Source organism: Doryrhamphus excisus, chromosome 3, assembly GCF_030265055.1.
Source record: "Doryrhamphus excisus isolate RoL2022-K1 chromosome 3, RoL_Dexc_1.0, whole genome shotgun sequence".
Taxonomy (NCBI): Eukaryota; Metazoa; Chordata; class Actinopteri; order Syngnathiformes; family Syngnathidae; genus Doryrhamphus; species Doryrhamphus excisus.
The window spans coordinates 30,777,272-30,801,466 of NC_080468.1; the positions used below are offsets into that span (position 1 = coordinate 30,777,272).

At 52.4% G+C, this 24,195-nt stretch overlaps 16 non-coding genes and 1 pseudogene across 16 annotated transcripts; 8 read left to right on the plus strand and 9 right to left on the minus strand.

Annotated features, from left to right (window-relative positions):
* Window positions 1-113: 113 nt before the first annotated feature.
* LOC131126796 (U1 spliceosomal RNA) lies at window positions 114-277 on the minus strand. Its single transcript, XR_009129314.1, has one exon. It is a non-coding gene; the product is annotated as a U1 spliceosomal RNA (small nuclear RNA).
* Window positions 278-1,215: 938 nt separating this feature from the next.
* Window positions 1,216-1,406, plus strand: LOC131126886 (U2 spliceosomal RNA). Its single transcript, XR_009129402.1, has one exon. It is a non-coding gene; the product is annotated as a U2 spliceosomal RNA (small nuclear RNA).
* Window positions 1,407-2,501: 1,095 nt separating this feature from the next.
* LOC131126797 (U1 spliceosomal RNA) lies at window positions 2,502-2,665 on the minus strand. The gene has a single exon (XR_009129316.1). It is a non-coding gene; the product is annotated as a U1 spliceosomal RNA (small nuclear RNA).
* A 940-nt stretch (window positions 2,666-3,605) lies between these two features.
* On the plus strand, window positions 3,606-3,796 carry LOC131126887 (U2 spliceosomal RNA). The gene has a single exon (XR_009129403.1). It is a non-coding gene; the product is annotated as a U2 spliceosomal RNA (small nuclear RNA).
* A 1,094-nt stretch (window positions 3,797-4,890) lies between these two features.
* On the minus strand, window positions 4,891-5,054 carry LOC131126798 (U1 spliceosomal RNA). The gene has a single exon (XR_009129317.1). It is a non-coding gene; the product is annotated as a U1 spliceosomal RNA (small nuclear RNA).
* Window positions 5,055-6,002: 948 nt separating this feature from the next.
* LOC131126888 (U2 spliceosomal RNA) lies at window positions 6,003-6,193 on the plus strand. The gene has a single exon (XR_009129404.1). It is a non-coding gene; the product is annotated as a U2 spliceosomal RNA (small nuclear RNA).
* A 1,094-nt stretch (window positions 6,194-7,287) lies between these two features.
* On the minus strand, window positions 7,288-7,451 carry LOC131126799 (U1 spliceosomal RNA). The gene has a single exon (XR_009129318.1). It is a non-coding gene; the product is annotated as a U1 spliceosomal RNA (small nuclear RNA).
* Window positions 7,452-8,393: 942 nt separating this feature from the next.
* On the plus strand, window positions 8,394-8,584 carry LOC131126889 (U2 spliceosomal RNA). The gene has a single exon (XR_009129405.1). It is a non-coding gene; the product is annotated as a U2 spliceosomal RNA (small nuclear RNA).
* A 1,095-nt stretch (window positions 8,585-9,679) lies between these two features.
* LOC131126801 (U1 spliceosomal RNA) lies at window positions 9,680-9,843 on the minus strand. Its single transcript, XR_009129320.1, has one exon. It is a non-coding gene; the product is annotated as a U1 spliceosomal RNA (small nuclear RNA).
* Window positions 9,844-10,789: 946 nt separating this feature from the next.
* Window positions 10,790-10,980, plus strand: LOC131126890 (U2 spliceosomal RNA). Its single transcript, XR_009129406.1, has one exon. It is a non-coding gene; the product is annotated as a U2 spliceosomal RNA (small nuclear RNA).
* Window positions 10,981-12,074: 1,094 nt separating this feature from the next.
* On the minus strand, window positions 12,075-12,238 carry LOC131126802 (U1 spliceosomal RNA). The gene has a single exon (XR_009129321.1). It is a non-coding gene; the product is annotated as a U1 spliceosomal RNA (small nuclear RNA).
* Window positions 12,239-15,999: 3,761 nt separating this feature from the next.
* LOC131126951 (U2 spliceosomal RNA) lies at window positions 16,000-16,180 on the plus strand (annotated as a pseudogene).
* A 1,095-nt stretch (window positions 16,181-17,275) lies between these two features.
* Window positions 17,276-17,439, minus strand: LOC131126803 (U1 spliceosomal RNA). Its single transcript, XR_009129322.1, has one exon. It is a non-coding gene; the product is annotated as a U1 spliceosomal RNA (small nuclear RNA).
* Window positions 17,440-18,377: 938 nt separating this feature from the next.
* LOC131126892 (U2 spliceosomal RNA) lies at window positions 18,378-18,568 on the plus strand. The gene has a single exon (XR_009129408.1). It is a non-coding gene; the product is annotated as a U2 spliceosomal RNA (small nuclear RNA).
* A 1,095-nt stretch (window positions 18,569-19,663) lies between these two features.
* On the minus strand, window positions 19,664-19,827 carry LOC131126804 (U1 spliceosomal RNA). The gene has a single exon (XR_009129323.1). It is a non-coding gene; the product is annotated as a U1 spliceosomal RNA (small nuclear RNA).
* Window positions 19,828-20,769: 942 nt separating this feature from the next.
* Window positions 20,770-20,960, plus strand: LOC131126893 (U2 spliceosomal RNA). The gene has a single exon (XR_009129409.1). It is a non-coding gene; the product is annotated as a U2 spliceosomal RNA (small nuclear RNA).
* A 1,095-nt stretch (window positions 20,961-22,055) lies between these two features.
* Window positions 22,056-22,219, minus strand: LOC131126805 (U1 spliceosomal RNA). The gene has a single exon (XR_009129324.1). It is a non-coding gene; the product is annotated as a U1 spliceosomal RNA (small nuclear RNA).
* Window positions 22,220-24,195: the final 1,976 nt, after the last annotated feature.

Below are 24,195 nucleotides of genomic sequence, written 5' to 3' on the forward strand. Positions count from 1 at the left end.
CCAGCAAGCGTTGGTGGTGCTGGCCTGGTCGTTTCTTGCTCGAGTCCGGCTGCACTCGCAAGCCAAGGAGCTCGGCACGGCGCTGCACCTGCCTCTTGTTTTAAACACGGGATCAGGGGAGAGCGCGAACGCAGTCCCCCACTATCACAAATTATGCAGTCGAGATTCCCACATTTGGGGAATTCGCAGAGGTCAGCTCAGCCCATGTGCAATGGCTGAGCCTCGCCCTGGGTGAACCACCTTCTTGATCATGGTATCTCCCCTGCCAGGTAAGTATGAATTGGAGCGGTCTCGCCCGGAGGAGTCTCTCGCACATGCCACATGCTAAGTGGTGGTCTCATCAGGTCGCCCGCAACAAGCCCAGCCACTGGACCTGTGTCCAAATTCAGAGAACGTACTCTGGTTGTCTCAAGGAGTCGGTCTGTGTGGCTCTCGTGTGACTTCATTCTGAGCAAAGGCAGCGGCAGCAAGTGGCTTAGTGCAGTTGCTGCAGACGTTCAATGGGGAGACTGGAGTACTGACTCCACGTGCCTAGTCACACCATGTAACATGAGAGGCCAATATGTTTAACCCTGACGCGTGTAGACATGCGAGGTCGTCATGAGTCAGTGGGTTGTCAGGTTCAAACTCCTGTGACACTTGTAAAAAAAAACACTCAAATGCAGGAATACAGAAGAGACAGACAACAATATTCAAAGTTACTCGCAGCGAGGACAGTGAAACCACATACCCAGTGGCATGCCGCTCCACTGTGAATATGCAGTTCACGCCCCTCTCGTTTTATTCTCTTTCAGGGGTCCCCTACGGCATGGTCGTGCAAAACTGGGGGGAGGCAGTTGTGCAAGCTGTGTCTGTTTGTCTATGTGTGTGTGTGTGTGTGTGTGTGTGTGTGTGTGAGAGAGTAATTACTTTCATTGTTTTACGAGTTCTTTTCTTGACACATTCTTGCAGGATTAACGTGAACATCTGCAGGGTCGCTGTTGGCGCTTCCAGGCACCTCCAGGACCCGGGGCTCGCTGGGGGTCTCCGATCAGGGTCACGGGCACATTTCTTCTTCAGCACATTCAAACACTTTCTATTGTCTAAGCGAATGGATATAAGGGTGATAACTGACGCTATGTTTGTTCCGTCTACATTTTATTCGAACATGCGTGCAACCGGTCCTTTAGCTTGTCATGCCGGAAGTGCCCTCCTCCCCTACGAGCGCCCATCGGCATCGCTTCTCGGCCTTTTGGCTAAGATCAAGTGTAGTATCTGTTCTTATCAGTTTAATATCTGATACGTCCCCCAACAGGGGACTAAATATTAAATTGCTTTTTGGAACAGGGAGCTGCGATTGGGGCTTGCGCCATCCGCTCCACGCATCGACCTGGTATTGCAGCGCTTCCAGGAACGGTGCACTTCTCCTTCTTGTGTAAACAGCAACAGCAGACTCTGGCAGGGTGCATCTTGTGGATGATGCTGAAAGAAATGCACTGAACGTGCTCACGTTTGGTGCCCCCTGAGCAGTAATTCTGCAGAGGAAATGGCTCGTGGTAGCGGGGCACTGTGTCTGCGCACTCCGTGGACCCCGTTTCCCTCGCAGCAGCCGGTCTCCAGAGGGTGTCAGCCACTTTTTGTCAGCCTTGCCTCCTGCAGTCTCCCACCGGCTCCTGATGCTCAGGTTTCGTGCGCGCTTCCCGGGGCCCTGTGAGTGTCGCATTGATCAACTGCTGGATGGAATCTGACACGATGATCTTGTCTGGTGGAGGCCTTCCAAGTTTCCTCCACAAACCAGTGGCATAAGGGGCTTTTCCGTCTTCCGTTTGGCTTCTCAGGGTCGGGTTTGGTGGCCCTTTGTGTGTTGGCTATGACAAAAAAAGGAAAAAAAAACAAAAACAAAAACCACGTGGGATAGCCACAGGCGGTCAGAGCCTGTAAATTGTGCGTCTGCCACCCTCGGTGAGTGAGTGACCCGGTATTTTCGGCTCTCTTGTTTGCGCTTCTGACAGCTTCTGGCTCGGGTTCCAGTGGGCGAAGGGACTCAAAGTGCAGGAGCTGGCCTGTGCGGGTAGGTTTACCATGAACCACAATGTTGTGGCTTCCATCTTGGGTGTCGCTGCTTGCCTTCCTTGGACATAAAGATCCGAAGCAGTTGCCTCTGCGGCTGGGAAGGCCGCTGAGAGCGACATCAGCAATTTGAGCCGCTTCCGCTTGAGTTGGACGGTTGTTTCTGACGGCCACCTGGTCCACTGTGGCCAGTGGTTCCGGTGTGCTGGTAAAGTGGAGGCGCTTGGCCGACGCCCCTTTCTCTGCCTGGTTGCCGTTTTTCATTGAGGTTTCCTGACTGAGAGCAGATCGGCCTCTCGGCTGGTTGGTTGGTTGTCTCCCGCGGACGGGCAGAACTTTCCAGCAAGCGTTGGTGGTGCTGGCCTGGTCGTTTCTTGCTCGAGTCCGGCTGCACTCGCAAGCCAAGGAGCTCGGCACGGCGCTGCACCTGCCTCTTGTTTTAAACACGGGATCAGGGGAGAGCGCGAACGCAGTCCCCCACTATCACAAATTATGCAGTCGAGATTCCCACATTTGGGGAATTCGCAGAGGTCAGCTCAGCCCATGTGCAATGGCTGAGCCTCGCCCTGGGTGAACCACCTTCTTGATCATGGTATCTCCCCTGCCAGGTAAGTATGAATTGGAGCGGTCTCGCCCGGAGGAGTCTCTCGCACATGCCACATGCTAAGTGGTGGTCTCATCAGGTCGCCCGCAACAAGCCCAGCCACTGGACCTGTGTCCAAATTCAGAGAACGTACTCTGGTTGTCTCAAGGAGTCGGTCTGTGTGGCTCTCGTGTGACTTCATTCTGAGCAAAGGCAGCGGCAGCAAGTGGCTTAGTGCAGTTGCTGCAGACGTTCAATGGGGAGACTGGAGTACTGACTCCACGTGCCTAGTCACACCATGTAACATGAGAGGCCAATATGTTTAACCCTGACGCGTGTAGACATGCGAGGTCGTCATGAGTCAGTGGGTTGTCAGGTTCAAACTCCTGTGACACTTGTAAAAAAAAACACTCAAATGCAGGAATACAGAAGAGACAGACAACAATATTCAAAGTTACTCGCAGCGAGGACAGTGAAACCACATACCCAGTGGCATGCCGCTCCACTGTGAATATGCAGTTCACGCCCCTCTCGTTTTATTCTCTTTCAGGGGTCCCCTACGGCATGGTCGTGCAAAACTGGGGGGAGGCAGTTGTGCAAGCTGTGTCTGTTTGTCTATGTGTGTGTGTGTGTGTGTGTGTGTGTGTGTGTGTGAGAGAGTAATTACTTTCATTGTTTTACGAGTTCTTTTCTTGACACATTCTTGCAGGATTAACGTGAACATCTGCAGGGTCGCTGTTGGCGCTTCCAGGCACCTCCAGGACCCGGGGCTCGCTGGGGGTCTCCGATCAGGGTCACGGGCACATTTCTTCTTCAGCACATTCAAACACTTTCTATTGTCTAAGCGAATGGATATAAGGGTGATAACTGACGCTATGTTTGTTCCGTCTACATTTTATTCGAACATGCGTGCAACCGGTCCTTTAGCTTGTCATGCCGGAAGTGCCCTCCTCCCCTACGAGCGCCCATCGGCATCGCTTCTCGGCCTTTTGGCTAAGATCAAGTGTAGTATCTGTTCTTATCAGTTTAATATCTGATACGTCCCCCAACAGGGGACTAAATATTAAATTGCTTTTTGGAACAGGGAGCTGCGATTGGGGCTTGCGCCATCCGCTCCACGCATCGACCTGGTATTGCAGCGCTTCCAGGAACGGTGCACTTCTCCTTCTTGTGTAAACAGCAACAGCAGACTCTGGCAGGGTGCATCTTGTGGATGATGCTGAAAGAAATGCACTGAACGTGCTCACGTTTGGTGCCCCCTGAGCAGTAATTCTGCAGAGGAAATGGCTCGTGGTAGCGGGGCACTGTGTCTGCGCACTCCGTGGACCCCGTTTCCCTCGCAGCAGCCGGTCTCCAGAGGGTGTCAGCCACTTTTTGTCAGCCTTGCCTCCTGCAGTCTCCCACCGGCTCCTGATGCTCAGGTTTCGTGCGCGCTTCCCGGGGCCCTGTGAGTGTCGCATTGATCAACTGCTGGATGGAATCTGACACGATGATCTTGTCTGGTGGAGGCCTTCCAAGTTTCCTCCACAAACCAGTGGCATAAGGGGCTTTTCCGTCTTCCGTTTGGCTTCTCAGGGTCGGGTTTGGTGGCCCTTTGTGTGTTGGCTATGACAAAAAGAGGAAAAAAAACAAAAACAAAAACCACGTGGGATAGCCACAGGCGGTCAGAGCCTGTAAATTGTGCGTCTGCCACCCTCGGTGAGTGAGTGACCCGGTATTTTCTGCTCTCTTGTTTGCGCTTCTGACAGCTTCTGGCTCGGGTTCCAGTGGGCGAAGGGACTCAAAGTGCAGGAGCTGGCCTGTGCGGGTAGGTTTACCATGAACCACAATGTTGTGGCTTCCATCTTGGGTGTCGCTGCTTGCCTTCCTTGGACATAAAGATCCGAAGCAGTTGCCTCTGCGGCTGGGATGGCCGCTGAGAGCGACATCAGCAATTTGAGCCGCTTCCGCTTGAGTTGGACGGTTGTTTCTGACGGCCACCTGGTCCACTGTGGCCAGTGGTTCCGGTGTGCTGGTAAAGTGGAGGCGCTTGGCCGACGCCCCTTTCTCTGCCTGGTTGCCGTTTTTCATTGAGGTTTCCTGACTGAGAGCAGATCGGCCTCTCGGCTGGTTGGTTGGTTGTCTCCCGCGGACGGGCAGACCTTTCCAGCAAGCGTTGGTAGTGCTGGCCTGGTCGTTTCTTGCTCGAGTCCGGCTGCACTCGCAAGCCAAGGAGCTCGGCACGGCGCTGCACCTGCCTCTTGTTTTAAACACGGGATCAGGGGAGAGCGCGAACGCAGTCCCCCACTATCACAAATTATGCAGTCGAGATTCCCACATTTGGGGAATTCGCAGAGGTCAGCTCAGCCCATGTGCAATGGCTGAGCCTCGCCCTGGGTGAACCACCTTCTTGATCATGGTATCTCCCCTGCCAGGTAAGTATGAATTGGAGCGGTCTCGCCCGGAGGAGTCTCTCGCACATGCCACATGCTAAGTGGTGGTCTCATCAGGTCGCCCGCAACAAGCCCAGCCACTGGACCTGTGTCCAAATTCAGAGAACGTACTCTGGTTGTCTCAAGGAGTCGGTCTGTGTGGCTCTCGTGTGACTTCATTCTGAGCAAAGGCAGCGGCAGCAAGTGGCTTAGTGCAGTTGCTGCAGACGTTCAATGGGGAGACTGGAGTACTGACTCCACGTGCCTAGTCACACCATGTAACATGAGAGGCCAATATGTTTAACCCTGACGCGTGTAGACATGCGAGGTCGTCATGAGTCAGTGGGTTGTCAGGTTCAAACTCCTGTGACACTTGTAAAAAAAAACACTCAAATGCAGGAATACAGAAGAGACAGACAACAATATTCAAAGTTACTCGCAGCGAGGACAGTGAAACCACATACCCAGTGGCATGCCGCTCCACTGTGAATATGCAGTTCACGCCCCTCTCGTTTTATTCTCTTTCAGGGGTCCCCTACGGCATGGTCGTGCAAAACTGGGGGGAGGCAGTTGTGCAAGCTGTGTCTGTTTGTCTATGTGTGTGTGTGTGTGTGTGTGTGTGTGTGTGTGTGTGTGTGTGAGAGAGTAATTACTTTCATTGTTTTACGAGTTCTTTTCTTGACACATTCTTGCAGGATTAACGTGAACATCTGCAGGGTCGCTGTTGGCGCTTCCAGGCACCTCCAGGACCCGGGGCTCGCTGGGGGTCTCCGATCAGGGTCACGGGCACATTTCTTCTTCAGCACATTCAAACACTTTCTATTGTCTAAGCGAATGGATATAAGGGTGATAACTGACGCTATGTTTGTTCCGTCTACATTTTATTCGAACATGCGTGCAACCGGTCCTTTAGCTTGTCATGCCGGAAGTGCCCTCCTCCCCTACGAGCGCCCATCGGCATCGCTTCTCGGCCTTTTGGCTAAGATCAAGTGTAGTATCTGTTCTTATCAGTTTAATATCTGATACGTCCCCCAACAGGGGACTAAATATTAAATTGCTTTTTGGAACAGGGAGCTGCGATTGGGGCTTGCGCCATCCGCTCCACGCATCGACCTGGTATTGCAGCGCTTCCAGGAACGGTGCACTTCTCCTTCTTGTGTAAACAGCAACAGCAGACTCTGGCAGGGTGCATCTTGTGGATGATGCTGAAAGAAATGCACTGAACGTGCTCACGTTTGGTGCCCCCTGAGCAGTAATTCTGCAGAGGAAATGGCTCGTGGTAGCGGGGCACTGTGTCTGCGCACTCCGTGGACCCCGTTTCCCTCGCAGCAGCCGGTCTCCAGAGGGTGTCAGCCACTTTTTGTCAGCCTTGCCTCCTGCAGTCTCCCACCGGCTCCTGATGCTCAGGTTTCGTGCGCGCTTCCCGGGGCCCTGTGAGTGTCGCATTGATCAACTGCTGGATGGAATCTGACACGATGATCTTGTCTGGTGGAGGCCTTCCAAGTTTCCTCCACAAACCAGTGGCATAAGGGGCTTTTCCGTCTTCCGTTTGGCTTCTCAGGGTCGGGTTTGGTGGCCCTTTGTGTGTTGGCTATGACAAAAAGAGGAAAAAAAACAAAAACAAAAACCACGTGGGATAGCCACAGGCGGTCAGAGCCTGTAAATTGTGCGTCTGCCACCCTCGGTGAGTGAGTGACCCGGTATTTTCTGCTCTCTTGTTTGCGCTTCTGACAGCTTCTGGCTCGGGTTCCAGTGGGCGAAGGGACTCAAAGTGCAGGAGCTGGCCTGTGCGGGTAGGTTTACCATGAACCACAATGTTGTGGCTTCCATCTTGGGTGTCGCTGCTTGCCTTCCTTGGACATAAAGATCCGAAGCAGTTGCCTCTGCGGCTGGGATGGCCGCTGAGAGCGACATCAGCAATTTGAGCCGCTTCCGCTTGAGTTGGACGGTTGTTTCTGACGGCCACCTGGTCCACTGTGGCCAGTGGTTCCGGTGTGCTGGTAAAGTGGAGGCGCTTGGCCGACGCCCCTTTCTCTGCCTGGTTGCCGTTTTTCATTGAGGTTTCCTGACTGAGAGCAGATCGGCCTCTCGGCTGGTTGGTTGGTTGTCTCCCGCGGACGGGCAGACCTTTCCAGCAAGCGTTGGTGGTGCTGGCCTGGTCGTTTCTTGCTCGAGTCCGGCTGCACTCGCAAGCCAAGGAGCTCGGCACGGCGCTGCACCTGCCTCTTGTTTTAAACACGGGATCAGGGGAGAGCGCGAACGCAGTCCCCCACTATCACAAATTATGCAGTCGAGATTCCCACATTTGGGGAATTCGCAGAGGTCAGCTCAGCCCATGTGCAATGGCTGAGCCTCGCCCTGGGTGAACCACCTTCTTGATCATGGTATCTCCCCTGCCAGGTAAGTATGAATTGGAGCGGTCTCGCCCGGAGGAGTCTCTCGCACATGCCACATGCTAAGTGGTGGTCTCATCAGGTCGCCCGCAACAAGCCCAGCCACTGGACCTGTGTCCAAATTCAGAGAACGTACTCTGGTTGTCTCAAGGAGTCGGTCTGTGTGGCTCTCGTGTGACTTCATTCTGAGCAAAGGCAGCGGCAGCAAGTGGCTTAGTGCAGTTGCTGCAGACGTTCAATGGGGAGACTGGAGTACTGACTCCACGTGCCTAGTCACACCATGTAACATGAGAGGCCAATATGTTTAACCCTGACGCGTGTAGACATGCGAGGTCGTCATGAGTCAGTGGGTTGTCAGGTTCAAACTCCTGTGACACTTGTAAAAAAAAACACTCAAATGCAGGAATACAGAAGAGACAGACAACAATATTCAAAGTTACTCGCAGCGAGGACAGTGAAACCACATACCCAGTGGCATGCCGCTCCACTGTGAATATGCAGTTCACGCCCCTCTCGTTTTATTCTCTTTCAGGGGTCCCCTACGGCATGGTCGTGCAAAACTGGGGGGAGGCAGTTGTGCAAGCTGTGTCTGTTTGTCTATGTGTGTGTGTGTGTGTGTGTGTGTGTGTGTGTGTGTGAGAGAGTAATTACTTTCATTGTTTTACGAGTTCTTTTCTTGACACATTCTTGCAGGATTAACGTGAACATCTGCAGGGTCGCTGTTGGCGCTTCCAGGCACCTCCAGGACCCGGGGCTCGCTGGGGGTCTCCGATCAGGGTCACGGGCACATTTCTTCTTCAGCACATTCAAACACTTTCTATTGTCTAAGCGAATGGATATAAGGGTGATAACTGACGCTATGTTTGTTCCGTCTACATTTTATTCGAACATGCGTGCAACCGGTCCTTTAGCTTGTCATGCCGGAAGTGCCCTCCTCCCCTACGAGCGCCCATCGGCATCGCTTCTCGGCCTTTTGGCTAAGATCAAGTGTAGTATCTGTTCTTATCAGTTTAATATCTGATACGTCCCCCAACAGGGGACTAAATATTAAATTGCTTTTTGGAACAGGGAGCTGCGATTGGGGCTTGCGCCATCCGCTCCACGCATCGACCTGGTATTGCAGCGCTTCCAGGAACGGTGCACTTCTCCTTCTTGTGTAAACAGCAACAGCAGACTCTGGCAGGGTGCATCTTGTGGATGATGCTGAAAGAAATGCACTGAACGTGCTCACGTTTGGTGCCCCCTGAGCAGTAATTCTGCAGAGGAAATGGCTCGTGGTAGCGGGGCACTGTGTCTGCGCACTCCGTGGACCCCGTTTCCCTCGCAGCAGCCGGTCTCCAGAGGGTGTCAGCCACTTTTTGTCAGCCTTGCCTCCTGCAGTCTCCCACCGGCTCCTGATGCTCAGGTTTCGTGCGCGCTTCCCGGGGCCCTGTGAGTGTCGCATTGATCAACTGCTGGATGGAATCTGACACGATGATCTTGTCTGGTGGAGGCCTTCCAAGTTTCCTCCACAAACCAGTGGCATAAGGGGCTTTTCCGTCTTCCGTTTGGCTTCTCAGGGTCGGGTTTGGTGGCCCTTTGTGTGTTGGCTATGACAAAAAAAGGAAAAAAAAACAAAAACAAAAACCACGTGGGATAGCCACAGGCGGTCAGAGCCTGTAAATTGTGCGTCTGCCACCCTCGGTGAGTGAGTGACCCGGTATTTTCGGCTCTCTTGTTTGCGCTTCTGACAGCTTCTGGCTCGGGTTCCAGTGGGCGAAGGGACTCAAAGTGCAGGAGCTGGCCTGTGCGGGTAGGTTTACCATGAACCACAATGTTGTGGCTTCCATCTTGGGTGTCGCTGCTTGCCTTCCTTGGACATAAAGATCCGAAGCAGTTGCCTCTGCGGCTGGGAAGGCCGCTGAGAGCGACATCAGCAATTTGAGCCGCTTCCGCTTGAGTTGGACGGTTGTTTCTGACGGCCACCTGGTCCACTGTGGCCAGTGGTTCCGGTGTGCTGGTAAAGTGGAGGCGCTTGGCCGACGCCCCTTTCTCTGCCTGGTTGCCGTTTTTCATTGAGGTTTCCTGACTGAGAGCAGATCGGCCTCTCGGCTGGTTGGTTGGTTGTCTCCCGCGGACGGGCAGACCTTTCCAGCAAGCGTTGGTGGTGCTGGCCTGGTCGTTTCTTGCTCGAGTCCGGCTGCACTCGCAAGCCAAGGAGCTCGGCACGGCGCTGCACCTGCCTCTTGTTTTAAACACGGGATCAGGGGAGAGCGCGAACGCAGTCCCCCACTATCACAAATTATGCAGTCGAGATTCCCACATTTGGGGAATTCGCAGAGGTCAGCTCAGCCCATGTGCAATGGCTGAGCCTCGCCCTGGGTGAACCACCTTCTTGATCATGGTATCTCCCCTGCCAGGTAAGTATGAATTGGAGCGGTCTCGCCCGGAGGAGTCTCTCGCACATGCCACATGCTAAGTGGTGGTCTCATCAGGTCGCCCGCAACAAGCCCAGCCACTGGACCTGTGTCCAAATTCAGAGAACGTACTCTGGTTGTCTCAAGGAGTCGGTCTGTGTGGCTCTCGTGTGACTTCATTCTGAGCAAAGGCAGCGGCAGCAAGTGGCTTAGTGCAGTTGCTGCAGACGTTCAATGGGGAGACTGGAGTACTGACTCCACGTGCCTAGTCACACCATGTAACATGAGAGGCCAATATGTTTAACCCTGACGCGTGTAGACATGCGAGGTCGTCATGAGTCAGTGGGTTGTCAGGTTCAAACTCCTGTGACACTTGTAAAAAAAAACACTCAAATGCAGGAATACAGAAGAGACAGACAACAATATTCAAAGTTACTCGCAGCGAGGACAGTGAAACCACATACCCAGTGGCATGCCGCTCCACTGTGAATATGCAGTTCACGCCCCTCTCGTTTTATTCTCTTTCAGGGGTCCCCTACGGCATGGTCGTGCAAAACTGGGGGGAGGCAGTTGTGCAAGCTGTGTCTGTTTGTCTATGTGTGTGTGTGTGTGTGTGTGTGTGTGTGTGTGTGTGTGTGAGAGAGTAATTACTTTCATTGTTTTACGAGTTCTTTTCTTGACACATTCTTGCAGGATTAACGTGAACATCTGCAGGGTCGCTGTTGGCGCTTCCAGGCACCTCCAGGACCCGGGGCTCGCTGGGGGTCTCCGATCAGGGTCACGGGCACATTTCTTCTTCAGCACATTCAAACACTTTCTATTGTCTAAGCGAATGGATATAAGGGTGATAACTGACGCTATGTTTGTTCCGTCTACATTTTATTCGAACATGCGTGCAACCGGTCCTTTAGCTTGTCATGCCGGAAGTGCCCTCCTCCCCTACGAGCGCCCATCGGCATCGCTTCTCGGCCTTTTGGCTAAGATCAAGTGTAGTATCTGTTCTTATCAGTTTAATATCTGATACGTCCCCCAACAGGGGACTAAATATTAAATTGCTTTTTGGAACAGGGAGCTGCGATTGGGGCTTGCGCCATCCGCTCCACGCATCGACCTGGTATTGCAGCGCTTCCAGGAACGGTGCACTTCTCCTTCTTGTGTAAACAGCAACAGCAGACTCTGGCAGGGTGCATCTTGTGGATGATGCTGAAAGAAATGCACTGAACGTGCTCACGTTTGGTGCCCCCTGAGCAGTAATTCTGCAGAGGAAATGGCTCGTGGTAGCGGGGCACTGTGTCTGCGCACTCCGTGGACCCCGTTTCCCTCGCAGCAGCCGGTCTCCAGAGGGTGTCAGCCACTTTTTGTCAGCCTTGCCTCCTGCAGTCTCCCACCGGCTCCTGATGCTCAGGTTTCGTGCGCGCTTCCCGGGGCCCTGTGAGTGTCGCATTGATCAACTGCTGGATGGAATCTGACACGATGATCTTGTCTGGTGGAGGCCTTCCAAGTTTCCTCCACAAACCAGTGGCATAAGGGGCTTTTCCGTCTTCCGTTTGGCTTCTCAGGGTCGGGTTTGGTGGCCCTTTGTGTGTTGGCTATGACAAAAAGAGGAAAAAAAACAAAAACAAAAACCACGTGGGATAGCCACAGGCGGTCAGAGCCTGTAAATTGTGCGTCTGCCACCCTCGGTGAGTGAGTGACCCGGTATTTTCTGCTCTCTTGTTTGCGCTTCTGACAGCTTCTGGCTCGGGTTCCAGTGGGCGAAGGGACTCAAAGTGCAGGAGCTGGCCTGTGCGGGTAGGTTTACCATGAACCACAATGTTGTGGCTTCCATCTTGGGTGTCGCTGCTTGCCTTCCTTGGACATAAAGATCCGAAGCAGTTGCCTCTGCGGCTGGGATGGCCGCTGAGAGCGACATCAGCAATTTGAGCCGCTTCCGCTTGAGTTGGACGGTTGTTTCTGACGGCCACCTGGTCCACTGTGGCCAGTGGTTCCGGTGTGCTGGTAAAGTGGAGGCGCTTGGCCGACGCCCCTTTCTCTGCCTGGTTGCCGTTTTTCATTGAGGTTTCCTGACTGAGAGCAGATCGGCCTCTCGGCTGGTTGGTTGGTTGTCTCCCGCGGACGGGCAGACCTTTCCAGCAAGCGTTGGTAGTGCTGGCCTGGTCGTTTCTTGCTCGAGTCCGGCTGCACTCGCAAGCCAAGGAGCTCGGCACGGCGCTGCACCTGCCTCTTGTTTTAAACACGGGATCAGGGGAGAGCGCGAACGCAGTCCCCCACTATCACAAATTATGCAGTCGAGATTCCCACATTTGGGGAATTCGCAGAGGTCAGCTCAGCCCATGTGCAATGGCTGAGCCTCGCCCTGGGTGAACCACCTTCTTGATCATGGTATCTCCCCTGCCAGGTAAGTATGAATTGGAGCGGTCTCGCCCGGAGGAGTCTCTCGCACATGCCACATGCTAAGTGGTGGTCTCATCAGGTCGCCCGCAACAAGCCCAGCCACTGGACCTGTGTCCAAATTCAGAGAACGTACTCTGGTTGTCTCAAGGAGTCGGTCTGTGTGGCTCTCGTGTGACTTCATTCTGAGCAAAGGCAGCGGCAGCAAGTGGCTTAGTGCAGTTGCTGCAGACGTTCAATGGGGAGACTGGAGTACTGACTCCACGTGCCTAGTCACACCATGTAACATGAGAGGCCAATATGTTTAACCCTGACGCGTGTAGACATGCGAGGTCGTCATGAGTCAGTGGGTTGTCAGGTTCAAACTCCTGTGACACTTGTAAAAAAAAACACTCAAATGCAGGAATACAGAAGAGACAGACAACAATATTCAAAGTTACTCGCAGCGAGGACAGTGAAACCACATACCCAGTGGCATGCCGCTCCACTGTGAATATGCAGTTCACGCCCCTCTCGTTTTATTCTCTTTCAGGGGTCCCCTACGGCATGGTCGTGCAAAACTGGGGGGAGGCAGTTGTGCAAGCTGTGTCTGTTTGTCTATGTGTGTGTGTGTGTGTGTGTGTGTGTGTGTGTGAGAGAGTAATTACTTTCATTGTTTTACGAGTTCTTTTCTTGACACATTCTTGCAGGATTAACGTGAACATCTGCAGGGTCGCTGTTGGCGCTTCCAGGCACCTCCAGGACCCGGGGCTCGCTGGGGGTCTCCGATCAGGGTCACGGGCACATTTCTTCTTCAGCACATTCAAACACTTTCTATTGTCTAAGCGAATGGATATAAGGGTGATAACTGACGCTATGTTTGTTCCGTCTACATTTTATTCGAACATGCGTGCAACCGGTCCTTTAGCTTGTCATGCCGGAAGTGCCCTCCTCCCCTACGAGCGCCCATCGGCATCGCTTCTCGGCCTTTTGGCTAAGACTGCGGTCACCTCCTTTGGGTGGAGAATTGTATGCTTCAGGTGCATAGAATTCTGCCAACATTCGGGAGGAAATTTCCTACGCTTTTCAGTGTATTTTAACTTTTCTTATTCCCGCAGCAGTGCAAGGTAAGTTTGGTTTTTTGTATTTATTGCTTTTTTAAGTATTTATTTGTTTTAACTCTCTTATTGAGCAGGAAAATTTCAGTTGGTGGTGCCTCCACCATGTCGGCCAGCTATGCCGGTATGCGGAGGCACCACAGTGTGCGTTTCACATATAAGGAAATGGAGGGTGAGTCACTGGGACTGTCCAGATTGGATTTTTCCAGAAAAATCATCCAAAAAATCCTTCAATTTAAACCTGATGACCTCAACTGCATTTTGGCACTGCCTTACAACAAAGGCTATGATGTAAGTTTCCAGTCTGCTGCAACTTTGAGAGAATTTTGGACGCGTTATGAAGATGTGAAATCCCAGTTGCCTGTGTTCAACGTTGAAAAACTGACTGACAATGCGGCTAAAACCGTTATTGTTAGAATGTTTAATGAGACAGTGACCGCAGATGACATTTGCTTTTGGCTGGGAAGATATTGCACGGTTAAAGGCCAGGCTATGAAGGTGAGGGATGAAGATGGCATCTGGAACTGTGCCTGGAGGGTCCCCATCCAGCAATGGCAGGACCCTCAGGGCTTCCAGGGTCTGAAACATCTCCCATCAATGATAGTTCTGGGAGAAAACCGAGGCTACATACACTACCAGGGTCAGCCCAAGCTCTGCCGCAAGTGTGGAGAGCACGGGCACCTGGCAGAGGCATGTCAGCAGACTGTGTGTCGGAAATGTAGAGAAATTGGACATACTTTTGAACAATGTACCAATGGCAGAAAGTGCAACCTCTGTGGAGACTCAAACCATCTCTTCAGAGACTGCCCGAAATCCTTTGCCAACAAGCTAAAGGCTGGAAAAGAACAGAAAAATGGAGAGGAAAATGCTGGGGCCAATATGGCTGTTGAGACCCAAAACAATTCAAATCTCCCGCCAAAACCTGTGATTGGAGGAGAAACAGGTGAGGCGGGACAGAGGGAGGGGCTTACAGAGGCCCCAGAATCCATGACTCAGAGTGGTCTGCTGGCAAGCGAAGGGTGCACTCACCTGGAAGTCAGCCTACCATCACCTGAATCTGAAGAAGAACCCATCCCACCAAGCGGCCAACAAGCAAAAAGACTAGCTTCAGAGCTGTCGGATTCCTCCGTTTTATCAGAGAAGCGGGGAAGGCCTGAGGCTCTCTCTGACAGTTCTTCACTGGAGGAGCCTCGAGTCTTCCCCTCGGGCTCCCCGAATGAATTGTCCTTTTTAAATATTGTTTTGCAGTCAACCCCTCGTGAGAAGCGAACTTTTAATGGCAGACTCCAGGAACGACCGACACCCAGACGCCGGCCGGGAAGGGAGGCTCTTCCCCTCCAACCCTCACCCACTGGAGTGAAGGAGGAGCCTCACTCACAAGAAATATCTTAACCACAGTGTAAATTTTAAAGCAGTTATTTAAATCTTACGCCATTTTATATTTTTTCAATTCAAGAATCATATCTGAAACTGTTTTAGGCGCAAGATACACATCATTGCACATGGAAAATGCTGTGGGCCCATCCAGTACTACCAAGACCAAAGCCTTGGTACGTTACTGGATGGGCTCCTACTTAAGAAAACTAAAACTGATTCCAACAGACCTAACGATACCTGTGGCTTTTAACTTACCACCGGCATATATATTTATAAGGACTTTTTAAAAAAACATTTTAATTTGGAAAGACAAACAGTTGACATTTTAAAAAATCATCGCTCTGTCATTTCTGTTGTGCAGGAGCGGGACCCAGTGAGTCCAGTGCGCGGGCTTGCATTCGGCGAGCCCACATCGGTTTGGCGCAACGTGAACCATCCTGCTCTCCCAGACAGACTTCGGGACCTGTCATGGATGGTGGCCCACGAGATCCTCCCAGTCAGGTCTGTTATGCACTCCCGAGGAATGTCAGCGAACCCAACTTGCCCCCGACCGGGTTGTGGCGCACCGGAGTCGGTGAGGCACCTCCTCTGGGAGTGCAGTGCTGCCGTAGACCTGTGGGCGACAGCCGGCGACCTAAATTTCCCGGACTTGCCAGCAAGGGAGGTCCTAAATGAAAAGCTTGTGCTCTACGGGGTGAGCCACCAGAAGTCAACCTACAAAGACTTCGGAAAGCAGTGGCTCACCCTCGCCGCCATCAAAGACGCCATCTGGACCTCCCGCAACTTGCTGGTAAGGAGGCACAGACAGATCCCCCCCGTGGCTGTGATCCGAATGGCTGCAGCAACCCTGGCAGCTGCAAGCGGCAGGCCAAGGACACAGCCACAAAGAAGAATCGTCTGTGCCCACCCGGAGGTGGCACCCGGAGCTTCACGGAAAAGGTCTCGGCAGCGGCAGCCTGACTCTCCGAGAGAAGAAGGAGGAGACAGAGAAGACGGATAAGGATCTGAGGGTACCCTGACAGTGTCCTGGAGATTAGCTGTCTGGGAGAGTGGGATGTAGAGACCATTGATAAGGACTCACTGCGCTCCTGTACAACAGAAGACATTGAAGCTTCTTTTTTATGATATTTTAAAATGTTTTGTACAAATTTTACACATTTTATTGCCCACAGCACTAGTTTTTAACGAAAACAAAAAGTTAATTGAACACTTTTATATTAAATGTGGTGTGTATTTTACATTTTTTTAAAGGGCAGTTTTCAAAAATAATGAAATGTGGTGAAATTTTGTATTAGTGACAATAAACAGTTTCAAAAAAAAAAAAAAAAAATCTGTTCTTATCAGTTTAATATCTGATACGTCCCCCAACAGGGGACTAAATATTAAATTGCTTTTTGGAACAGGGAGCTGCGATTGGGGCTTGCGCCATCCGCTCCACGCATCGACCTGGTATTGCAGCGCTTCCAGGAACGGTGCACTTCTCCTTCTTGTGTAAACAGCAACAGCAGACTCTGGCAGGGTGCATCTTGTGGATGATGCTGAAAGAAATGCACTGAACGTGCTCACGTTTGGTGCCCCCTGAGCAGTAATTCTGCAGAGGAAATGGCTCGTGGTAGCGGGGCACTGTGTCTGCGCACTCCGTGGACCCCGTTTCCCTCGCAGCAGCCGGTCTCCAGAGGGTGTCAGCCACTTTTTGTCAGCCTTGCCTCCTGCAGTCTCCCACCGGCTCCTGATGCTCAGGTTTCGTGCGCGCTTCCCGGGGCCCTGTGAGTGTCGCATTGATCAACTGCTGGATGGAATCTGACACGATGATCTTGTCTGGTGGAGGCCTTCCAAGTTTCCTCCACAAACCAGTGGCATAAGGGGCTTTTCCGTCTTCCGTTTGGCTTCTCAGGGTCGGGTTTGGTGGCCCTTTGTGTGTTGGCTATGACAAAAAAAGGAAAAAAAAACAAAAACAAAAACCACGTGGGATAGCCACAGGCGGTCAGAGCCTGTAAATTGTGCGTCTGCCACCCTCGGTGAGTGAGTGACCCGGTATTTTCGGCTCTCTTGTTTGCGCTTCTGACAGCTTCTGGCTCGGGTTCCAGTGGGCGAAGGGACTCAAAGTGCAGGAGCTGGCCTGTGCGGGTAGGTTTACCATGAACCACAATGTTGTGGCTTCCATCTTGGGTGTCGCTGCTTGCCTTCCTTGGACATAAAGATCCGAAGCAGTTGCCTCTGCGGCTGGGAAGGCCGCTGAGAGCGACATCAGCAATTTGAGCCGCTTCCGCTTGAGTTGGACGGTTGTTTCTGACGGCCACCTGGTCCACTGTGGCCAGTGGTTCCGGTGTGCTGGTAAAGTGGAGGCGCTTGGCCGACGCCCCTTTCTCTGCCTGGTTGCCGTTTTTCATTGAGGTTTCCTGACTGAGAGCAGATCGGCCTCTCGGCTGGTTGGTTGGTTGTCTCCCGCGGACGGGCAGACCTTTCCAGCAAGCGTTGGTGGTGCTGGCCTGGTCGTTTCTTGCTCGAGTCCGGCTGCACTCGCAAGCCAAGGAGCTCGGCACGGCGCTGCACCTGCCTCTTGTTTTAAACACGGGATCAGGGGAGAGCGCGAACGCAGTCCCCCACTATCACAAATTATGCAGTCGAGATTCCCACATTTGGGGAATTCGCAGAGGTCAGCTCAGCCCATGTGCAATGGCTGAGCCTCGCCCTGGGTGAACCACCTTCTTGATCATGGTATCTCCCCTGCCAGGTAAGTATGAATTGGAGCGGTCTCGCCCGGAGGAGTCTCTCGCACATGCCACATGCTAAGTGGTGGTCTCATCAGGTCGCCCGCAACAAGCCCAGCCACTGGACCTGTGTCCAAATTCAGAGAACGTACTCTGGTTGTCTCAAGGAGTCGGTCTGTGTGGCTCTCGTGTGACTTCATTCTGAGCAAAGGCAGCGGCAGCAAGTGGCTTAGTGCAGTTGCTGCAGACGTTCAATGGGGAGACTGGAGTACTGACTCCACGTGCCTAGTCACACCATGTAACATGAGAGGCCAATATGTTTAACCCTGACGCGTGTAGACATGCGAGGTCGTCATGAGTCAGTGGGTTGTCAGGTTCAAACTCCTGTGACACTTGTAAAAAAAAACACTCAAATGCAGGAATACAGAAGAGACAGACAACAATATTCAAAGTTACTCGCAGCGAGGACAGTGAAACCACATACCCAGTGGCATGCCGCTCCACTGTGAATATGCAGTTCACGCCCCTCTCGTTTTATTCTCTTTCAGGGGTCCCCTACGGCATGGTCGTGCAAAACTGGGGGGAGGCAGTTGTGCAAGCTGTGTCTGTTTGTCTATGTGTGTGTGTGTGTGTGTGTGTGTGTGTGTGTGAGAGAGTAATTACTTTCATTGTTTTACGAGTTCTTTTCTTGACACATTCTTGCAGGATTAACGTGAACATCTGCAGGGTCGCTGTTGGCGCTTCCAGGCACCTCCAGGACCCGGGGCTCGCTGGGGGTCTCCGATCAGGGTCACGGGCACATTTCTTCTTCAGCACATTCAAACACTTTCTATTGTCTAAGCGAATGGATATAAGGGTGATAACTGACGCTATGTTTGTTCCGTCTACATTTTATTCGAACATGCGTGCAACCGGTCCTTTAGCTTGTCATGCCGGAAGTGCCCTCCTCCCCTACGAGCGCCCATCGGCATCGCTTCTCGGCCTTTTGGCTAAGATCAAGTGTAGTATCTGTTCTTATCAGTTTAATATCTGATACGTCCCCCAACAGGGGACTAAATATTAAATTGCTTTTTGGAACAGGGAGCTGCGATTGGGGCTTGCGCCATCCGCTCCACGCATCGACCTGGTATTGCAGCGCTTCCAGGAACGGTGCACTTCTCCTTCTTGTGTAAACAGCAACAGCAGACTCTGGCAGGGTGCATCTTGTGGATGATGCTGAAAGAAATGCACTGAACGTGCTCACGTTTGGTGCCCCCTGAGCAGTAATTCTGCAGAGGAAATGGCTCGTGGTAGCGGGGCACTGTGTCTGCGCACTCCGTGGACCCCGTTTCCCTCGCAGCAGCCGGTCTCCAGAGGGTGTCAGCCACTTTTTGTCAGCCTTGCCTCCTGCAGTCTCCCACCGGCTCCTGATGCTCAGGTTTCGTGCGCGCTTCCCGGGGCCCTGTGAGTGTCGCATTGATCAACTGCTGGATGGAATCTGACACGATGATCTTGTCTGGTGGAGGCCTTCCAAGTTTCCTCCACAAACCAGTGGCATAAGGGGCTTTTCCGTCTTCCGTTTGGCTTCTCAGGGTCGGGTTTGGTGGCCCTTTGTGTGTTGGCTATGACAAAAAAAGGAAAAAAAAACAAAAACAAAAACCACGTGGGATAGCCACAGGCGGTCAGAGCCTGTAAATTGTGCGTCTGCCACCCTCGGTGAGTGAGTGACCCGGTATTTTCGGCTCTCTTGTTTGCGCTTCTGACAGCTTCTGGCTCGGGTTCCAGTGGGCGAAGGGACTCAAAGTGCAGGAGCTGGCCTGTGCGGGTAGGTTTACCATGAACCACAATGTTGTGGCTTCCATCTTGGGTGTCGCTGCTTGCCTTCCTTGGACATAAAGATCCGAAGCAGTTGCCTCTGCGGCTGGGAAGGCCGCTGAGAGCGACATCAGCAATTTGAGCCGCTTCCGCTTGAGTTGGACGGTTGTTTCTGACGGCCACCTGGTCCACTGTGGCCAGTGGTTCCGGTGTGCTGGTAAAGTGGAGGCGCTTGGCCGACGCCCCTTTCTCTGCCTGGTTGCCGTTTTTCATTGAGGTTTCCTGACTGAGAGCAGATCGGCCTCTCGGCTGGTTGGTTGGTTGTCTCCCGCGGACGGGCAGACCTTTCCAGCAAGCGTTGGTGGTGCTGGCCTGGTCGTTTCTTGCTCGAGTCCGGCTGCACTCGCAAGCCAAGGAGCTCGGCACGGCGCTGCACCTGCCTCTTGTTTTAAACACGGGATCAGGGGAGAGCGCGAACGCAGTCCCCCACTATCACAAATTATGCAGTCGAGATTCCCACATTTGGGGAATTCGCAGAGGTCAGCTCAGCCCATGTGCAATGGCTGAGCCTCGCCCTGGGTGAACCACCTTCTTGATCATGGTATCTCCCCTGCCAGGTAAGTATGAATTGGAGCGGTCTCGCCCGGAGGAGTCTCTCGCACATGCCACATGCTAAGTGGTGGTCTCATCAGGTCGCCCGCAACAAGCCCAGCCACTGGACCTGTGTCCAAATTCAGAGAACGTACTCTGGTTGTCTCAAGGAGTCGGTCTGTGTGGCTCTCGTGTGACTTCATTCTGAGCAAAGGCAGCGGCAGCAAGTGGCTTAGTGCAGTTGCTGCAGACGTTCAATGGGGAGACTGGAGTACTGACTCCACGTGCCTAGTCACACCATGTAACATGAGAGGCCAATATGTTTAACCCTGACGCGTGTAGACATGCGAGGTCGTCATGAGTCAGTGGGTTGTCAGGTTCAAACTCCTGTGACACTTGTAAAAAAAAACACTCAAATGCAGGAATACAGAAGAGACAGACAACAATATTCAAAGTTACTCGCAGCGAGGACAGTGAAACCACATACCCAGTGGCATGCCGCTCCACTGTGAATATGCAGTTCACGCCCCTCTCGTTTTATTCTCTTTCAGGGGTCCCCTACGGCATGGTCGTGCAAAACTGGGGGGAGGCAGTTGTGCAAGCTGTGTCTGTTTGTCTATGTGTGTGTGTGTGTGTGTGTGTGTGTGTGTGTGTGTGAGAGAGTAATTACTTTCATTGTTTTACGAGTTCTTTTCTTGACACATTCTTGCAGGATTAACGTGAACATCTGCAGGGTCGCTGTTGGCGCTTCCAGGCACCTCCAGGACCCGGGGCTCGCTGGGGGTCTCCGATCAGGGTCACGGGCACATTTCTTCTTCAGCACATTCAAACACTTTCTATTGTCTAAGCGAATGGATATAAGGGTGATAACTGACGCTATGTTTGTTCCGTCTACATTTTATTCGAACATGCGTGCAACCGGTCCTTTAGCTTGTCATGCCGGAAGTGCCCTCCTCCCCTACGAGCGCCCATCGGCATCGCTTCTCGGCCTTTTGGCTAAGATCAAGTGTAGTATCTGTTCTTATCAGTTTAATATCTGATACGTCCCCCAACAGGGGACTAAATATTAAATTGCTTTTTGGAACAGGGAGCTGCGATTGGGGCTTGCGCCATCCGCTCCACGCATCGACCTGGTATTGCAGCGCTTCCAGGAACGGTGCACTTCTCCTTCTTGTGTAAACAGCAACAGCAGACTCTGGCAGGGTGCATCTTGTGGATGATGCTGAAAGAAATGCACTGAACGTGCTCACGTTTGGTGCCCCCTGAGCAGTAATTCTGCAGAGGAAATGGCTCGTGGTAGCGGGGCACTGTGTCTGCGCACTCCGTGGACCCCGTTTCCCTCGCAGCAGCCGGTCTCCAGAGGGTGTCAGCCACTTTTTGTCAGCCTTGCCTCCTGCAGTCTCCCACCGGCTCCTGATGCTCAGGTTTCGTGCGCGCTTCCCGGGGCCCTGTGAGTGTCGCATTGATCAACTGCTGGATGGAATCTGACACGATGATCTTGTCTGGTGGAGGCCTTCCAAGTTTCCTCCACAAACCAGTGGCATAAGGGGCTTTTCCGTCTTCCGTTTGGCTTCTCAGGGTCGGGTTTGGTGGCCCTTTGTGTGTTGGCTATGACAAAAAAAGGAAAAAAAAACAAAAACAAAAACCACGTGGGATAGCCACAGGCGGTCAGAGCCTGTAAATTGTGCGTCTGCCACCCTCGGTGAGTGAGTGACCCGGTATTTTCGGCTCTCTTGTTTGCGCTTCTGACAGCTTCTGGCTCGGGTTCCAGTGGGCGAAGGGACTCAAAGTGCAGGAGCTGGCCTGTGCGGGTAGGTTTACCATGAACCACAATGTTGTGGCTTCCATCTTGGGTGTCGCTGCTTGCCTTCCTTGGACATAAAGATCCGAAGCAGTTGCCTCTGCGGCTGGGAAGGCCGCTGAGAGCGACATCAGCAATTTGAGCCGCTTCCGCTTGAGTTGGACGGTTGTTTCTGACGGCCACCTGGTCCACTGTGGCCAGTGGTTCCGGTGTGCTGGTAAAGTGGAGGCGCTTGGCCGACGCCCCTTTCTCTGCCTGGTTGCCGTTTTTCATTGAGGTTTCCTGACTGAGAGCAGATCGGCCTCTCGGCTGGTTGGTTGGTTGTCTCCCGCGGACGGGCAGACCTTTCCAGCAAGCGTTGGTGGTGCTGGCCTGGTCGTTTCTTGCTCGAGTCCGGCTGCACTCGCAAGCCAAGGAGCTCGGCACGGCGCTGCACCTGCCTCTTGTTTTAAACACGGGATCAGGGGAGAGCGCGAACGCAGTCCCCCACTATCACAAATTATGCAGTCGAGATTCCCACATTTGGGGAATTCGCAGAGGTCAGCTCAGCCCATGTGCAATGGCTGAGCCTCGCCCTGGGTGAACCACCTTCTTGATCATGGTATCTCCCCTGCCAGGTAAGTATGAATTGGAGCGGTCTCGCCCGGAGGAGTCTCTCGCACATGCCACATGCTAAGTGGTGGTCTCATCAGGTCGCCCGCAACAAGCCCAGCCACTGGACCTGTGTCCAAATTCAGAGAACGTACTCTGGTTGTCTCAAGGAGTCGGTCTGTGTGGCTCTCGTGTGACTTCATTCTGAGCAAAGGCAGCGGCAGCAAGTGGCTTAGTGCAGTTGCTGCAGACGTTCAATGGGGAGACTGGAGTACTGACTCCACGTGCCTAGTCACACCATGTAACATGAGAGGCCAATATGTTTAACCCTGACGCGTGTAGACATGCGAGGTCGTCATGAGTCAGTGGGTTGTCAGGTTCAAACTCCTGTGACACTTGTAAAAAAAAACACTCAAATGCAGGAATACAGAAGAGACAGACAACAATATTCAAAGTTACTCGCAGCGAGGACAGTGAAACCACATACCCAGTGGCATGCCGCTCCACTGTGAATATGCAGTTCACGCCCCTCTCGTTTTATTCTCTTTCAGGGGTCCCCTACGGCATGGTCGTGCAAAACTGGGGGGAGGCAGTTGTGCAAGCTGTGTCTGTTTGTCTATGTGTGTGTGTGTGTGTGTGTGTGTGTGTGTGTGAGAGAGTAATTACTTTCATTGTTTTACGAGTTCTTTTCTTGACACATTCTTGCAGGATTAACGTGAACATCTGCAGGGTCGCTGTTGGCGCTTCCAGGCACCTCCAGGACCCGGGGCTCGCTGGGGGTCTCCGATCAGGGTCACGGGCACATTTCTTCTTCAGCACATTCAAACACTTTCTATTGTCTAAGCGAATGGATATAAGGGTGATAACTGACGCTATGTTTGTTCCGTCTACATTTTATTCGAACATGCGTGCAACCGGTCCTTTAGCTTGTCATGCCGGAAGTGCCCTCCTCCCCTACGAGCGCCCATCGGCATCGCTTCTCGGCCTTTTGGCTAAGACTGCGGTCACCTCCTTTGGGTGGAGAATTGTATGCTTCAGGTGCATAGAATTCTGCCAACATTCGGGAGGAAATTTCCTACGCTTTTCAGTGTATTTTAACTTTTCTTATTCCCGCAGCAGTGCAAGGTAAGTTTGGTTTTTTGTATTTATTGCTTTTTTAAGTATTTATTTGTTTTAACTCTCTTATTGAGCAGGAAAATTTCAGTTGGTGGTGCCTCCACCATGTCGGCCAGCTATGCCGGTATGCGGAGGCACCACAGTGTGCGTTTCACATATAAGGAAATGGAGGGTGAGTCACTGGGACTGTCCAGATTGGATTTTTCCAGAAAAATCATCCAAAAAATCCTTCAATTTAAACCTGATGACCTCAACTGCATTTTGGCACTGCCTTACAACAAAGGCTATGATGTAAGTTTCCAGTCTGCTGCAACTTTGAGAGAATTTTGGACGCGTTATGAAGATGTGAAATCCCAGTTGCCTGTGTTCAACGTTGAAAAACTGACTGACAATGCGGCTAAAACCGTTATTGTTAGAATGTTTAATGAGACAGTGACCGCAGATGACATTTGCTTTTGGCTGGGAAGATATTGCACGGTTAAAGGCCAGGCTATGAAGGTGAGGGATGAAGATGGCATCTGGAACTGTGCCTGGAGGGTCCCCATCCAGCAATGGCAGGACCCTCAGGGCTTCCAGGGTCTGAAACATCTCCCATCAATGATAGTTCTGGGAGAAAACCGAGGCTACATACACTACCAGGGTCAGCCCAAGCTCTGCCGCAAGTGTGGAGAGCACGGGCACCTGGCAGAGGCATGTCAGCAGACTGTGTGTCGGAAATGTAGAGAAATTGGACATACTTTTGAACAATGTACCAATGGCAGAAAGTGCAACCTCTGTGGAGACTCAAACCATCTCTTCAGAGACTGCCCGAAATCCTTTGCCAACAAGCTAAAGGCTGGAAAAGAACAGAAAAATGGAGAGGAAAATGCTGGGGCCAATATGGCTGTTGAGACC